The sequence below is a fragment of the Artemia sp. Qi Xiang Cuo genome, chromosome 8 (genome assembly GCF_049724085.1).
Source record: "Artemia sp. Qi Xiang Cuo chromosome 8, ASM4972408v1, whole genome shotgun sequence".
NCBI lineage: Eukaryota > Metazoa > Arthropoda > Branchiopoda > Anostraca > Artemiidae > Artemia > Artemia sp. Qi Xiang Cuo.
This window is the reverse complement of record NC_142801.1, coordinates 12,176,405-12,192,899: the sequence shown is the minus strand read 5'-3', so window position 1 is coordinate 12,192,899 and position 16,495 is coordinate 12,176,405. Positions and strand designations below refer to the sequence as shown.

Below are 16,495 nucleotides of genomic sequence, written 5' to 3'. Positions count from 1 at the left end.
ACCACCAACTCTCAACTAACCTGTAGCAGTGACGACAACTATTCTTTTTTCCACCGCGGCCCCCGGGGGGGGGGGGGGGGGTCCCTCCCGCGGCCGCCCAGGGGGGGGGGGGGTCCCGCCCGCGGCCGGCCGGCCTTCGGCCCCGCGGCCCCCGGGGGGAGGGGGGAGCCCACACCTTTAAATTCATCATGTTCAACTGTGCTATTGTTCCCGTGTGTCTGTATTTTCTGTTGTACAAAAAGTGTTGTATAGAAAAGTGTTGTACAAAAAGTGATGTATAGAAAAGTGTTGTACAAAAAGTGTTTTTTATTGTACAGTAAAGTGTTGTACAAAAAATTGTTTTTAAAGACAATAGGTACTTTTTTATAAAGTGTTATCGTTGCAGTTCATGTTGAACAAATAGTTTTCATTTTGACCGTGAAATTTTGTCACGTTGAACAAGTGTTATTATTTTTATCATTGTTCATGTTGAACAAGTGTTCATATTGCTGTAATAAATGCTGCCATGAAATATTGTTTTTGTTGTTCTTGAATAGACGAGGAAAGTACTACCTACTCATTCAGCACAAATGATTTAGAGCTAGTTCCATTCCAACTGTTATCCCCAACAACACGTATCAATTCAAAACACCATTCCGATTGTTTATGTGCGGACCGTCAATGTCAGGCAAAACGACGGTTTTAACTAAAATAATTCAAAATTGTGATAAAATGTTCTTGGAAAAGCCGAAAAAATCTACTATTGCTATAGTATTTGGCAAGAGTCCTATGATAAAAATAAAAGCTATTGCCACAGCATACCAATACAATTCATACGAGGACTTGATGTTTTCAATAGTATTTAATCGAACTCGTGGCTGATTATTGATGATTTAACTGAATTCATTGAACAGTTCTCACAGGAAATGCTGCAATTCTTCACTGTCCGATCTCATCATGAACATATTTCCATAGCCATAGTTTTACCCAATTTATTTCATCAGAGCAAATATATGCGAACCCTTGCTTTGAATTGCACTATTTATATCATCTATCGAGTTGTTCGTGATTCTAGTTCACTCATAACTCTCAATAAACAAATATACCCCGGTGCCCCTAAATTTCTGTTTTCAGCGTACACTCAGGTGACTAGCAAGCCCTACGGTTACATATTGCTGGATCTTAATCAGAGCACGCTCGAGGATCTACGTGTAGTCACCGAGATTTTCGACATTGAAATTACAGTATATCTTCTTGTGAACAGTAGAAAAGGCTATTAGTTGACGTTATGACATTGAAGAAACTACAAGAACAACGGCATTTATTTTCCCTTTAGGCACTTCAAAACCATAACTAAAAATAAACTAAACTAAACAATACTAAAATCTAAACTAAAACTAAACACTAATCTAAAACTAAACTAAAACCGAACTAAGCTACTAAATTAAAACTCTAACTAAAACTCTTTAGCAAACTGTAGCTAAACTAAAACTCTAATCTAAACTAAACTAAAAGTAAACTAAAATTAAACTAAAAATCTAGACTAAACTAAAACTAAACTAACTAAAACTAAACTAGAAATAAATTCTAATCTCTAAACTACTAAACTATAAATAAATAAAACTAAACAATAATCTAAAACTAAACTAAACTAGAAATAAATTCTAATCTCTAAACTACTAAACAATAACTCTAAACTAAAACTAAACACTAATCTAAAACTAAACTAAAACCAAACTAAGCTACTAAATTAAAACTCTAACTAAAACTCATATGTAAAACGAAAACTGTTAACTAAAAAAACTAAAAGTAAACAAAAAATAAAACTAAAAATCTAGACTAAAATAAAACTAAACTAACTAAAACTCTAAACTAAAACTAAACACTAATCTAAAATTAAACTAAAAACAAACTAATCTACTAAATTAAAAATATAACTAAAAATAAAAACTAATCTAAAAATAAACTAAACTAAACTAAAAGTAAACTAAAACTAAAAATCTAGACTAAACTAAAACTAAACTAAACTAACTAAAACTCTAAACTAAAACCAAACACTAATCTAAAAATAAACTAAAACCAAACTAAGCTACTAAATTAAAACTCTAACTAAAACTAAAAACTAATCTAAAACTAAACTAAAAATCTAGAATAAACTAAAACTAAACTAACTAAAACTAAACTAAAACTAAACTAAAACTCCAAACTAAAACTAAACACTAATCTAAAACTAAAATTAAACTAAACTAAGCTGCTAAATTAAAAGTCTAACTAAAACTCATATTTTAAACGAAACATCTTAACTAAAAAAACTAAAAGTAAACTCAAACTCAAACTATAAATCTAGACTAAACTAAAATTAAACTAACTGAAACTAAACTAGAAATAAATTCTAATCCCTAAACTACTAAAGTATAACTCTAACTAAAACTAAACAGTAATCTAAAACTAAAATAAACTAAATAAAACTCTAAACTAAAAATAAACACTAATCTAAAACTAAAATAAAATATAACTAAGTAAAACTAAACACTAATCTAAAACTAAACTAAACTAAATAAAACTCTAAACTAAAACTAAACACTAATCTAAAACTAAACTAAAACCGAACTCAGCTACTAAATTAAAACTCTAACTAAAACTCTTTAGAAAACTGTAGATAAAATAAAAATATAATCTAAAATAAACTAAAAGTAAACTAAAAATAAAACTTAAAATCTAAACTAAAAGTAAACTAAAATAACTAAAAATCTAAACTAAAACTAAACACTAATCTAAAACTAAACTAAACTATCTAAAATTCTCAACTAAAACTAAACACTCATCTAAAACTAAACTAAAACTCAAAACTAAAACTAAACACTAATCTAAAACTAAACTAAAACCAAACTAATCTACTAAATTAAAACTCTAACTAAAACTCTTTAGCAAACTGTAGCTAAACTAAAACTCTAATCTAAACTAAACTAAAACTCTAAACTAAAACTAAAACTAAAATCTATACTAAACTAAAAATAAACTAAATAAAACTAAACTAGAAATAAATTATAATCTAAAACTAAACTGAACTAACTAAAACTCAAAACTAAAAATAAACACTAATCTAAAAATAAACTAAACTATAACTCTAACTAAAACTAAACACTAATCTAAAACTAAACTAAACTAACTAAAACTTTAAACTAAAACTAAACACTAATCTAAAACTAAACTAAAACCGAACTAAGCTACTAAATGAAAATTCTAACTAAAACTCTTTAGCAAACTGTAGCTAAACTAAAAATATAATCTAAACTAAAATAAAAGTAAAATAAAACTAAAACTAAAAATCTAAACTAAAATTAAACTAAACTAACTAAAACTCTAAACTAAAACTAAACACTAATCTAAAACTAAACTAAACTATAACTCTAACTAAATGTCTAATCTATGACTCTAAGGTAAAACATCAAACTCTAAACTAAAACTAAACACTAATCTAAAACTAAACTAAAACCGAACTAAGATACTAAATTAAAACTCTAACTAAAACTCTTTAGCAAACTGTATCTAAACTAAAACTCTAATCTAAAATAAAATAAAATTAAACTAAAAATAAAACTAAAAATCTAGACTAAACTAAAACTAAACTAATTAAAACTCTAACTAAAACTAAACACTAATCTAAAACTAAACTAAACTAACTAAAACTCTAAACTAAAACTAAACACTAATCTAAAACTAAACTAAACTATAACTCTAACTAAAACTAAACACTAATCTAAAACTAAACTAAACTAACTAAAACTCTAAACTAAAACTAAACACTAATCTAAAACTAAACTAAAACCAAACTAAGCTACTAAATTAAAACTCTAACTAAAACTCTTTAGCAAACTGTATCTAAACTAAAACTATAATCTAAACTAAACTAAAAGTAAACTAAAACTAAAACTAAAAATCTAAACTAAAAGTAAACTAAACTAACTAAAACTCTAAACTAAAACTAAACACTAATCTAAAACTAAACTAAACTATAACTCTAACTAAATGTCTAAGCTATGACTCTAATGTAAAACATCAAACTCTAAACTAAAACTAAACACTAATCTAAAACTAAACTAAAACCGAACTAAGCTTCTAAATTAAAACTCTAGCTAAAACTTTTCAGCAAGCTTTAGCTAAACTGAAACTCTAATCAAAGCTAAAATAAAATTAAACTAAAACTAAAAATACAGAATAAAATAAAAATAAAACAATTAAAACTCTAAATAAAATTAAACACTAATGTAAAAATAGACTAAAAATCTAGACTAATCTAAAACTAAACTAACTAAAAATAAACTAGAAATAAATTCTAATCCCAAAACTACTAAACTATAAATTTAAACTAAAACTCAACACTAATATAAAACTAAACTAGACCCATAATAAGCTACTAAATTAAAACTATAACTAAAACTCATATGTATAACGAAAACTCTTAACTAAAAAAACTAAAAGTAAACTAAAAATCAAGCTAAAAATCTAGACTAAACTAAAAATAAACTAAATAAAACTAAAATAGAAATAAATTATAATCTCTAAAATAATAAACTATAAATATAAATAAAACTAAAAACTAATATAAAACTAAAATATAATAAATAAAACTATAAACTAAAACTAAACACTAATCTAAAACTAAAATAAACTATAACTAACTAAAACTAAACACTAATCTAAAACTAAACTAAACTAACTAAAACTAAACTAAAAATAAATTCTAATCTCTAAACTACTAAACTATAACTCTAACTAAAACTAAACACTAATCTAAAACTAAACTAAAACTAAACAAAATATAAATTATATCACTAAACTAAAAATTAAAATAAAACTAAAATAAAATCTAAACTAAACCAAACTGAAACTAAACTAAATAAAGGTAATAAAAAAAAACTTAAAATAGACTAAAATCTAAACTAAATAGGTAATAAAATAATAAACTAAAAATCTAAACTAACCCAATCTGCAATCTTCTTTTTCTAATATTTCCGCCACCCCCCTGATTGACTTAGAAGGAGATGTAAGCAGGTCTCTGCTTGGCTGAGAAGGAGGATGTATCCGGCTCGCTGATTGGCTGAGAAGGAAACACGTGATCTATCTGTTTCCGGGAAAGTCATTACTTTTGGCTCGAGAGCAACAACAACAAATACTATTTCAGGACACAATGACATTCGCCTGGAGAATGTACATGAACAAAACAATAACAAATACTATTTCTGGATCATAACATTCGCTGAGAGCGTGCACTTACAACAACAACAAATACTATTTCTGGACACCATGACATTCACGATCGATGACGCAATCAAGTTCTCGGAAATTCACTTCCCCCTCGAGTCCCAGATCAATAACATTGTTTCCGTTAGAATTCAATGCGCATGTGCAACCTTCGTCCCCGAGCTATTACACATAGAAACATCAAATAAATCGACCTTGGAAAAAGAGGTCATTGACCGATTACGCAATCTTTCTCCCTAGGGAGGCTATGACAATATTGTTTCATAATTCCACCCAGACGTGAATCAATAATTCCCCATCGATTATGTAAATCACCCCTCATGCCATTACACGTGGCCAAACAACAACAACAACAGATCGATTGACCTTGACCCCCATTAGACTCGATCGATAATCCTTGAATAAATTATGTCCCGTCAGCATTAAACTAAATTGTAGATGGCAGCACATGTGTTCATCCCGGGGCTCCTGACCCCTCTCTACTCTTTTGCCCGCTTATTTATTTGGTTTAGGTTTACAATGACTTGAAGGTAGTTCCTTTTAAGGTTGTTTTTATATTACTTTTTGACTCTAATATGTTTCAAAATGGAGGGCTCGGTCAAGTTCACCTGTTGTGTGTATGTTTATTTTATATTTTACCCCTTAGGTACGCGTTTTTACTATACTAGCGCTTGTTTGTGGTTCTTTGTCAGGGGGCTAAGTCCCCCTGAAATTTGAATTTACTAGTAAAACGTTTTTTTTTATTATTTTTTTTGGGGGGAAATAAAGAATGAAAGTGTACTCACATTGAAAATTGACGAATCCATTGTTTTCAAAGTTAATATTATGTAGTGTACTATAACCAATGTGTTAAAACATAATGAAAATTGGAATGTAGTGTATGGACATTTATAGGGTTTTTGCGTGAGTACATCATACTTTGCCAAGTTTTAAAAAAAAACTACTAATCAAGTTACCGTATATGGAGTAACCGCCACTCTCTCTATGATTGACCCCAAAAAATGGGTGTTACCTCAAAAAACCCGTCTGGTAAGACGTTGAACGTTTGTAGTAATAGGTGACTGACCCTGGTAAGGCAATTTACCGGTTAAACTACACGCATATTCATGTAGGTTTTTTTTTAGGTTTCAAACCTTTTACACCCTTACTACTCACATACTCCCAAACAGTGTAACTTTCAAGTACAGGAACTCGGCAACCAGGTGAAGAGGAAAGCAACCAAGAAGCTTAAAACCCCGCAGCAGATTCTAACCCTATCTTTGGTCAACATATCTGAAGGTAAGTGTCTTACGATTTCTTCCAACTATTTCTGCAGCATGCTCAGAGCTTGGGGCAGGTACACACTCGGTCATATTCTGATTTCTTTTCAACCTTTCTTCTGGAGACAATCCAAAATCTGGATCATCCTGATTCTGATCTAGGCCAAGTAACGACAGTTCTTCAAGACCGAGCCCGAGTTGTTCTACCAGCCTTATGTTGGTCACTGCCTGTACGACGATCGGATGATCCCATGCGTTTACGCACTGCTGCCTAACAAGTCAGAGGACACGTATACGAAAGTTCTTACCAAACTAAAGTCTCATTTTAAGAATGGAGGTCCAGCATCTGTACTGTCTGATTTCGAGTTGGGCGTGCAGAATTCCTTCAGGAAAGGCTTTCCAGCCACTGAAGTGGAGGACTGTTTTTTCCACTTAAGCCAGAATATCTACAGGAAAGTACAAAACCTTGGCCTTCAGACGAGGTATAGAGACGATGAAGAATTTGCAGTCTCCATTCAAATGCTAGCTGCTCTTGCATTCGTGCCCATTCCGGAAGTACATTTTGCATTCACAGCTGTCGTAGAAAAACTTACGGACAATGTGTTTAGGCCGATCATCACCTACTTTGAAGATAACTACATCGGTAGAATGCGTGGAAGTAGGAGAGTGCTTTGCAACTTTTCCGCCCCCCGTCTGGAATATGTTCGACAGAGCGAAAGTCTGTCGAACTTTCCAGTTCCAGAAGAACCAATAAAGAACCAGAAGAATCCAGTGAACCAATTAAGAAAAAGTATGAGGATTTAAATGCCAAAATTCTACGATGGATGGGAAACTACGGGAGCGTCGGGACGCTGGAGTACCTGAGGCTTATTGCAAGAAATATTAGTTTTAGAGTGTAGCGTTTTAACCGTCTATGTATTACCGTGTATAACCAAATATTTACTTGACAATTAAAATGTGTACTCTTCTCGCTCTTATATTTTAGGCCGCCAAGAAAGAGAAGAATTTTGCAACAATTTTCAAGCCATGGGTGACATCCGTTGAAAATAAGTCTGAGGCAAGGGTAGTCTCCGGTGGCTATTATTTCCGAGAGGGGGGAGGGGAGAATTTTCAGCGGGGGCGAGACATCTCCTAGGGGGGAATCTCCTAGGGGGAAATCACCGGGGGTAAATTTCCTGGAGGAAATCTCCTGCGGGGGGAAATCTCCGGGGAGGGGGGGGGGGGGAATTTTCTCGGGGGAAATCACCGGAACCCGTACCACATTGTACCAGGACCTCTGAATTATACCAACAACGGTAAAATTCTACCGCGCTGGCAACGCTACTGTAAGTGAAGATGTTTAGCCTGAGAATAATTACCTAGTTAACTTTGTGTATCCTCAAGTAACAACAAAACTAGTTGGACAATTAGGGACTTAAATGTATACTCAGCAACTTAGTCTTTTTTTCAAATAGTTCGTCGTAAGGAGCTAACTGTAAGTAAGGAGCGATGCGGCTCAAAAGTAACCCAAACTCAAAGAAACAGAGTCTTGATAACAACAGATACAGAGCCTGAAACAGTTTGCCCAGTTTTCAAAGAAGGGAGAAAACACCCTTAAAACATCAAGCGGTCTTAATGAAAATTACGTAATCGGACTAAAAATATCAGAGAACCCTACTGTAGAGGTTCCAAGCTCCTATATACAAAAAAGTGGAATTTTGTAAAAATTTTTTCCAGAAGAAAGATCATGGTTGCGTGTTTATTTGTGTTTTTTTTTTCAGGGATGATCGTATCGAACCGATAATCCTAGGGGATTAGGAGAGGGCTCATTTGATCAGAAATCAAAAATTCCAGTGCTGTTTTTAAGTGACCAAAAATATTGGAGGGCAGCTTGCCCCTTTCCCACGTCCCTTTTTCTCCAAAGTCATTTGATAAAAATTTTTAGATAGCCATTTTGTTCAGCATGTTCAAAAGATCTAGTAGCTATGCCTTTGAGGATTATTTGCCCCCCACAGTCCCCGGAGAAGGGCTGCAAACTATGAACTTTGCCCATTGTTTACATTCAGTACAGGTTATTGGGAAGAATACCGCTATTTTTCGGAAGGGGGATTATCTGGTGGGAGGATTACGTGGGAGGGTCTTTCTAAGGAGGAATTTTTCGTAGAGAAAAGAAATTTTCCATGGAAGAGGAGACCAACTTCCCGGCATTGTTTAAGAAACAACCAGAAGTTAAATAAAAACACAAGCTTTTTCAACCAAAAGTAAGGTGCAACATTAAAACTTAAAACGAACAGATATTATTACGTACATGAAGGTTTGCCCCTTCCTCAATACCTCACTCTTTTTGCTAAAGTTTTTTTTTTAGAACTTTTAAAAAACTTATTATTCTAATAGTTATTCTTAAGTAATTGGAACAAAAAGACAAACTTTAACCTATAGAGCCAGGCATTGAGGAGGGGGCAACACACTCATATACATAATAATTTCTGTTAGTTTTAAGTTTAAATGTTGCTTCTCACTTTCAGTTGAAAAAACTTGTTTTTTCTATTTAACTCTTATAAGAAAGAAGAATGCAAAAGTTTGGAAACTCTCAATTATAGCTAAATAATTTACCCAGTACTGTTTTTTTGTTGTGTGTATGGCCTAACCCCGTACTTATTACTACTTTTATGGTTTATTGTTAGTATTATCAAACAGTTCGTGATAACGAACTGTAAGTAAGGAGCGACCCGGCTTAATAGTAACCGAAACTCTAAAAAATGGTATTTTCATACCAGTAGATACATCAAAAGAATCAGATTTTTATGCTGATTTCAAATATATAAGTTTCATCAAGTTTAGTATTGCTCATCAAAAGTTACTTGCCTGAGAAAATGTTGCCTTATTTTCGAAACAAGGTGGAAGCGCCCCCTAAAATCATATAACTTGAATGGAAATCACACCATCAGATTCAGCGTATAAGAGAATCCTACTATAGGAGTTTCAAGCTCCTATCTGTAAAAATATGGAATTTTGTATTTTTTGCCAGAAGAAAGATCACGATGCGTATTTAATTGTTTGTTTTTTTCCCCCAGGGGTGATCGTATTGAACCAGTGGTTCTAGAATATCGCAGGAGGGCTCATTCGAAGAGAAATTAAAAGTTCTAGTGCCCTTTTTAAGTGACAAAAAAAATGGAGGGCAGCAAGGCCCCCTCTCGTGCTCATTTTTTTACCAAAGTCACCCCAACAAAATTTTCAGATATTCATTTTGTTCAGCATGGTTGAAAAACACAATAACTATGTCTCCGGTGTCTCCGGGTCCCCACAGTCTCCGGGGGAAGGTCTGCAAGTTGTGAACTTTGCCCAGTGTTTACATATAGTTTTGGATATTGGGAAGTATACAGAAGTTTTCAGGGGGATTTTTCTGGTAGTGGGGAGGGGGGTCGGGGGTTACATGAGAGGATATTTCCATAGAGTAAGTTTTCATGGGGAAAGGACATGGCTATGAGGGGGGAACCAGATTTCCCAGCATTATTAAAAAAAACAATCAGAAATTAAATAATAAAAAAACATTTTTTTCAACTGAAAGTAAGGAGCAACATCAAAATTTAAAATGAACAGAAATTATGTACAGAAATTATATAATAAACGAATGTTTTTTTTTATTTAATTATTATTAAGAGAGGGCAGATGTGTATAGATTTTTAAGCGTCATATAATCAGGGCTCAGAGAATTTCAACTGAAAATACTTCACTATTTTATGATATATGATTTTACGAATTACGATGTAAGACATTATAAAATAGAAAATTTTTAAAATATCGTTTGTTTTCAGTAAAGCGCAAATAATACTAAGGCCTTTAGAAAATTTAGAGGCGGTAGCCCTACTCAGTTTCTTGTAATTTCTGTTCAATTTAGGTCTGACTTCATTATTCATTTCAATTTTTATTCGTCTTTGAGTTCTTTTGTTGATCTATGGCAGTATCTGTTAGCGTTATATTTTAATTTCTTAAATTTTATTATTTATTTTGATTTCTTTTCGTTTTTGGTTTCATTTATTCTGATAAGCATATGCGACTCATATAAGAATGTATAATATATACGAGATTATTCCTACATAAGACAAAATACATATTAGTACTATGGTCCCTAATAGTGCTTACATAATAGGCCTATATAAGAAAAAAGGACTTATATAAGTCCTATAGGACTTTGCTTCTGATCATCTTAGGTTTATATGCCTCTTTACTATTCTTCGAAGTTTTTTTTGGAAACATTTTTTACATTGATTGTGATTAAAAGTATATATTTAAGTTTCAAGTGGTCCTATCTGGACTATCGGGTATTTGAACTAAACTAATTTACAAAATTTACCATTGTTTTCTCTTATATACGCAGTTACGCATAGCAGTTTAAACGCATGTAACAAAATACAAAACAAACAACAAATTTGTAGCATGAATTTTCAACCTTAGAAAACCTTTCAAATAATTGCCTTCGGAAGTAAATCGTCTCTTCCGTCGTCAATTGTCACTTTACAAAGAACGGCTGAGGAACACTTGCGATCACGCACACAAGGACTGGAGGGGGAGGGGCAGGAATAGAAACTTAGAAGAAAAACTAAATTTCTGAGAGGTCACAACTGCCAACTCCAAAACGTTATGAGACTTTCTCAATACTTTTGCCTCTTTTCCATATAATTTTCCTGGTTTAGGGTTCCCTCTTTCTGCTACCCTCGAAATAATTGGTTTAACACATGCCTGTTTTAATACGTCGGTCCGTTTGGTTGTTATACTTCTTACATCTCGTTTTTTTATTTATTACAGAAAGACACTTCGGCCTTAGAAGCTATTTACGTAGCTCACGTATCTTCTCTGCAGCTTATTCTTTTTATGGGAAATTTATCGAGCCCTAGGGTCATGGGCGTATCCAGCATGTTTTTTTTTTTTTTGGGGGGGGGGCATTTTGGTACTTGTATGATATAGCACCGACCACTCAAGAAGTGAAGTTAGGTTAATCCTAATGAAATATACCTAAGCATGATAAAATATTATACTTTAATAACAAATTTGGGCTATATATTTGTCCATTAGGGAAGGGCGGGGGTAAATTATAACGGGTTTGCATGCAAAATGTGTTAGGTACAATTGTTCTGTACATTATGAAGTAAGAATTGTTTTCTGACTTCACACTGCCCAAATACTTTACCCCCCCCCCCTCTAAGGTGCAAATATATAGCCCAAATTGTATATTCCCATCCATTCTGTCACTTGTTTTTGTCTTGTCTCACGCTAAGCTGAAAGAAAATAGCGAAAGAACCCGGTTTACTGTGCCTCAATAGATGAACAAATTGAGTAGTCGGCGCTATATCATACACGTACTGTCATTTTTGTGTTTAGGGGGGGGGGGTAAAAGCTTACAAAACGCATCAAAAATTGGTTTGTATGTATTTTGTTGCCTTTTTACAAGTCAGACCAAAATCCTGGGGGGTTCAAACCTGGTAACCTCCCCCTGGATATGGACTTTCCCAGGGCTCTGTTGAGCCCTGATTGAGAAACCCAAACCTAGAACTGTGCGGATGTTTTAACGATCACTGGAAATTAATGCCGATAATATTTTCAAGGAAGATTAAGAATTTAAGTATATAATTTCGGATGAAAATATTTTAAACACAGGCAAAAATAAATCCGTCACTTGATAAGCTGCTGATAATCCCAGCAATTTCGGTGATTATATCAGGAATTCCTTCCGGGCACCTAAAACACCGACAAGGGACACCCCAATCGCCGTCCAGATCTGTTTTTACTCTGGGAAAAGACAATCAACACGCTAAGTGAATCCAAGATTGTCGCCAGGCTGTCGCCAGAATATTTTATCGCTTTGGACGCCACCAGAAAGCCATTTTCAGGACGGAGGTTTATGATTTGTTGATGTATCATGACAACCGACTCGTCTACCTGTGTGTTGAATAAATAATACCTACTATTTAAAGACATTTTGGGCATGAGATCGGGTCATTAAGTTGACAAACAAAGTAGAATTACTAATGGCTCCCTCCAACTCGTGGTATTGACATCGAAGTGATAGACTTGATTAAAATGACTCTAAAAACAAGAGGTGTAAAAGTTTATAAAAGGAGTAATAGAAAATATATCAGATTTATCAAAAACCTGATAAGGATGTAATACAAGGGGGTTTGGTCAGAAATTCCGCCTGTTGGTGGGTCGGTGGGGGGGGGGGGGTAATTCGGGAGTAATGAGGTTCCACAAAGTGTACTTATTTGGCCGTTACGTTTTCAGAAAATGAATGCTAGTGTATGAGCCGTTCAGAAGCTAAATCGACTAACTCCAGAAACGAATTAACGAGGGAAATTTTTTGTGGAGTATTCTTATCAAAGCAATATCTAAAATTTTGTTTGAGAAGGGTTGTGTTTTTTTTTGGGGGGGGGGACTATTAAACATAACATCACAGTTGTGCATTGTTGTTAATTTTTGAAGAATCGGACAAGAAATTCGGCGGGGAGGGGCTTCAACCCAGTAATTCTTCCCCTCGACACGGCCTTGATTCTCATCCGCATCAACATAGGAATTTAGCAGTCAATATAGAGCTATAAAAAGCTTTAACTTGCAGCAGAACCAGGCCTTTTACGCCTCATGTCTCGTGGGAGTTTGCTCCCCAGACTTGGGGTTGCTGAGCTTGCAAAGTCACACTACTGACCCCCCGCCCCAAGACAACGGAATGACAGCACCAGGACTTGAATCCCTGTCCCGAAGGACATGGGATTGCAAGTCCAGCGTGCCATCCACTCGACTAGTGTGACTCTATGGTCGTAATATACGGCCGTAAACATACATAAGATGGATATTAAAGCCAGACACCAACGAGAAACAGAATTTACTTGTACAAAAGTTTATCTTGTCGTTCCCTTTACTTGCTTAAAAAGCTATAGAAAAAAAACAGGGGTGGATTTAGAGTGCGCTTTTAGGGCATGGCTCCCCTAAAGAGGTCAAAATTTGGAAAAATTACTGGGATGGAGGGGAAAAATACCAAAGGGGAAGCCCGAGTTTTGTTGGTGCCCTCCTCCCCCCCCCCCCCGAAGAACATAGTTTTGTGTCAGCCTCTGAAAAGATATTATCCAGCTTAGTGTTATATTTACTGGCTTAAAGTGTTGCATAGCAACAGTAAATGAATACAACAACGGGTATAAACCAAGGTCATTTGACTTTCACAGGCTTACGGTCATATGTTGAAAAATAAACCAATGGAATTAAAACATACTTTATAACACAGAATTACAGGACCCACAGACTCTCTTTGTATTTTTGATTTTATTCCCATTAACTTTGGAGAACCTTGGTGTTTTAAACCCAGAAGTAAATAGATTGATAAAAATAATATTTTCACCAAAAGTAGTATCTGAATGTCTCCGTTTTTTGTGTTGGCTCTTCATTTTCATTATTAGGGCCCGAATTTAAGCATCAAGATTGAAAACCAAACGGATATTTGGTATTTAATCCTAAAATTGCTAATACGTAATCCATCCGCTGGGAAAAGAAGTCTCAGACTAAAAAAAAATTTATAAGGAAAAATAAGACCAAATTATAAATGAAGATTAAATCGCGGCAAAGTATTTGCAAATTAAACTTCTACAAAAAACATTTATTTCAAAGGCCTTTCTATTCTTGTCTGAAACTCAATGTATACATATACATTTGTATTTTTTTTTTTTTTTTTTTTTTTTTTTTTTTTTTTACCGACCGTGTTTTCTGAACTAAAAGAAAAATAAAGAAAATAAAGAAAATAAAAGAACTAAAAGAATATAAATAAAAGAAAAAGTAATGAGCAATCATAAACGAAAGAAAAGTTTCTACACTAACGTAAAGAGCAAGGCTCAAACTTAAATGCGCAAAAATTACCAAGTTAAACAGTGGCATAATTTTGCCTAAATTCTGGGGGGGGGGGGGAGAGGCAAAGTTGGAGCCAATTTTCCCAAATCCAGTGAAGGTGACAGTGAAAACGGAAAATTGAGCCATATAATACCATAAAAGTAAAGATCTACAAAAGAAAACTGACCTGTTTCTGTGGATACTTGATTACGCAGGGTTATCTTAGTATTGACAAGATTTTAGAAGAAACTAAATGTCAGCTAGGGGGGTGAACTTGGGTCTGGGGGTAGGCAAACCGATGTCTGAGAGGGGCAGTTGCCCCACGGCCCCGTAGCAAATTACGCCCCTGAAGGTAAAAAATAGGTTGTCTTCCCTAAAGGTTTGGCTTGCCTATCATAATTGAGATTGGACACTTTAAAGAAACTACATACAATAAATTAGAAGTTTTTACTACTTTTATGGAAAAAACCAATGGTATAAAGAAATACAGCTACTGAGCATATTATAATTGTCTAATTTTACTTTTATTGTCAGAACTAAAATATCCGAATTGTAGTTTTGACGTGACAACTTTTCTGGAACAGTAAAATTTGTGGAACAAGTATGACTAGAGGACCTATGTGCTTAGTAAAAAAAAACTATCCTGGTACAGTAGATAAAACTCACATTCATTTTCCATGGTTTTCAAGAAATAGACTCCGGAACAGAATGAAGGACAGACATTTTATCCTAAGATGGAACTAAAAGTTTAAATGTCTGAATAGTTATTTCGTATATTCATGATAAACATTTAGGGACGAATAACTACCCCACCTAGGCTAATTTTGCACATTTTAAGTTTTAAAGTCCCTCTTTACTTAAGTCAAGAAAGCTGGGTCTCCTCTTCGGTGTCATAAAAAAAATAAAATGATGGGTATCCATAAATCTTTTTTAAAATCAAACACTTATGAATAAATAAAATATATTACTTTGTCATTTTTCAATGGCCCCACCCAGTCCCCAAATTGTATCAATAATCTTGGAAGCCACGTGGACTACAATTTGTTGTCTTTCATCAGTAGCTTGTTAGGAGAACATTTTGAATAAAAGCCTTTTTACCGTCCTTATTATAGTTTTAACATATTTTAAAGAAAAAGAACATAGAGTCTACTTGTAAAATATGATGGTTGCTGTTATTTCCTTTCGTTTCTGACCTAATGAATTATGTGATTGGCTCACACGTCTTGAGAATAAACCATTAGAATGAAAGTACGTTTTAGTATAGTACAGTAATCTCTCTAACATAAAATAAGAACCAGTGACGTACCTCAGGGCAAGGGGGGACGGCTGTCTATGGGCAGCTGAGGGGTACAAAATCGAGGTTTATTTTTCTAATAATGTGGTATTGATGGCGGGGGGTCAAAACCGACATTGTCCCCGGGCACTGATGACTTAAAGTAACTGTTGGCTAACAATCAAATGTGGTCGAATTTAAAATTATACCCCCACCCCACCCCCCAAGGGCATTTCGGGCGTCAGGTATAAGAAACGCAGTGTATAATCTTTTGTTACGATTGGAGGAAAAATACGTCGCCGCAATACAAAACTGAAAGTCTCCTTGACTCCCCCATCACCAAAAAACTTCTTGAGAATTTTAGATCAATCTCCTTGCTTTCATACAAAACAGGGTTGTCATACTAAAACTATACCTTTGGAAATAATCATTTGTAAAAAGATTGCCCCTCCCTTTAACCTAATAATTTATTCACCTCCACGCGTAAAACAATCTAATATACATATTTACCTCTTTAAATGCAACTTTAAAGGAATTCGAGAAAAAAAACAAAAGTCGGGCTGGAAGCCATTACAGCGAGATAAGAAGTCTAATACTCATTTACCTTAGCTAGTCACGCTTGATATTTAGTTTTACCCTTTTGGTGTTATAATATATACATATATAAGTAAAGGATTTCCCACAAACAGATTTTCTTGAAGACGCTAACCTTATATATAGTAGAAAGTGTAGAGGGATTTCAAGGAATTTCAAAATTGAAAAAAATTGTCTTAACAGGCATTCAATGGTTTGGACAATCTTTATTCTTCTTCTTTTTTTTATATTGCATTTACCGACTCATGGCTCCCTCTTTAGCCCCTGTTTCACCGTCAGA

General features: G+C 33.9%; 1 long non-coding RNA gene across 1 annotated transcript in view; it reads left to right on the top strand.

The window, feature by feature from the left end:
* Positions 1–6,516, top strand: part of LOC148949169 (uncharacterized) — a 142,210-nt gene extending 135,694 nt beyond the window's left edge. The window contains exon 3 of the long non-coding RNA XR_016142102.1: positions 6,369–6,516. This is a non-coding gene — a long non-coding RNA (uncharacterized LOC148949169). The remainder of the gene's footprint in view (positions 1–6,368) is intronic.
* The last annotated feature ends 9,979 nt before the right edge of the window (positions 6,517–16,495 follow it).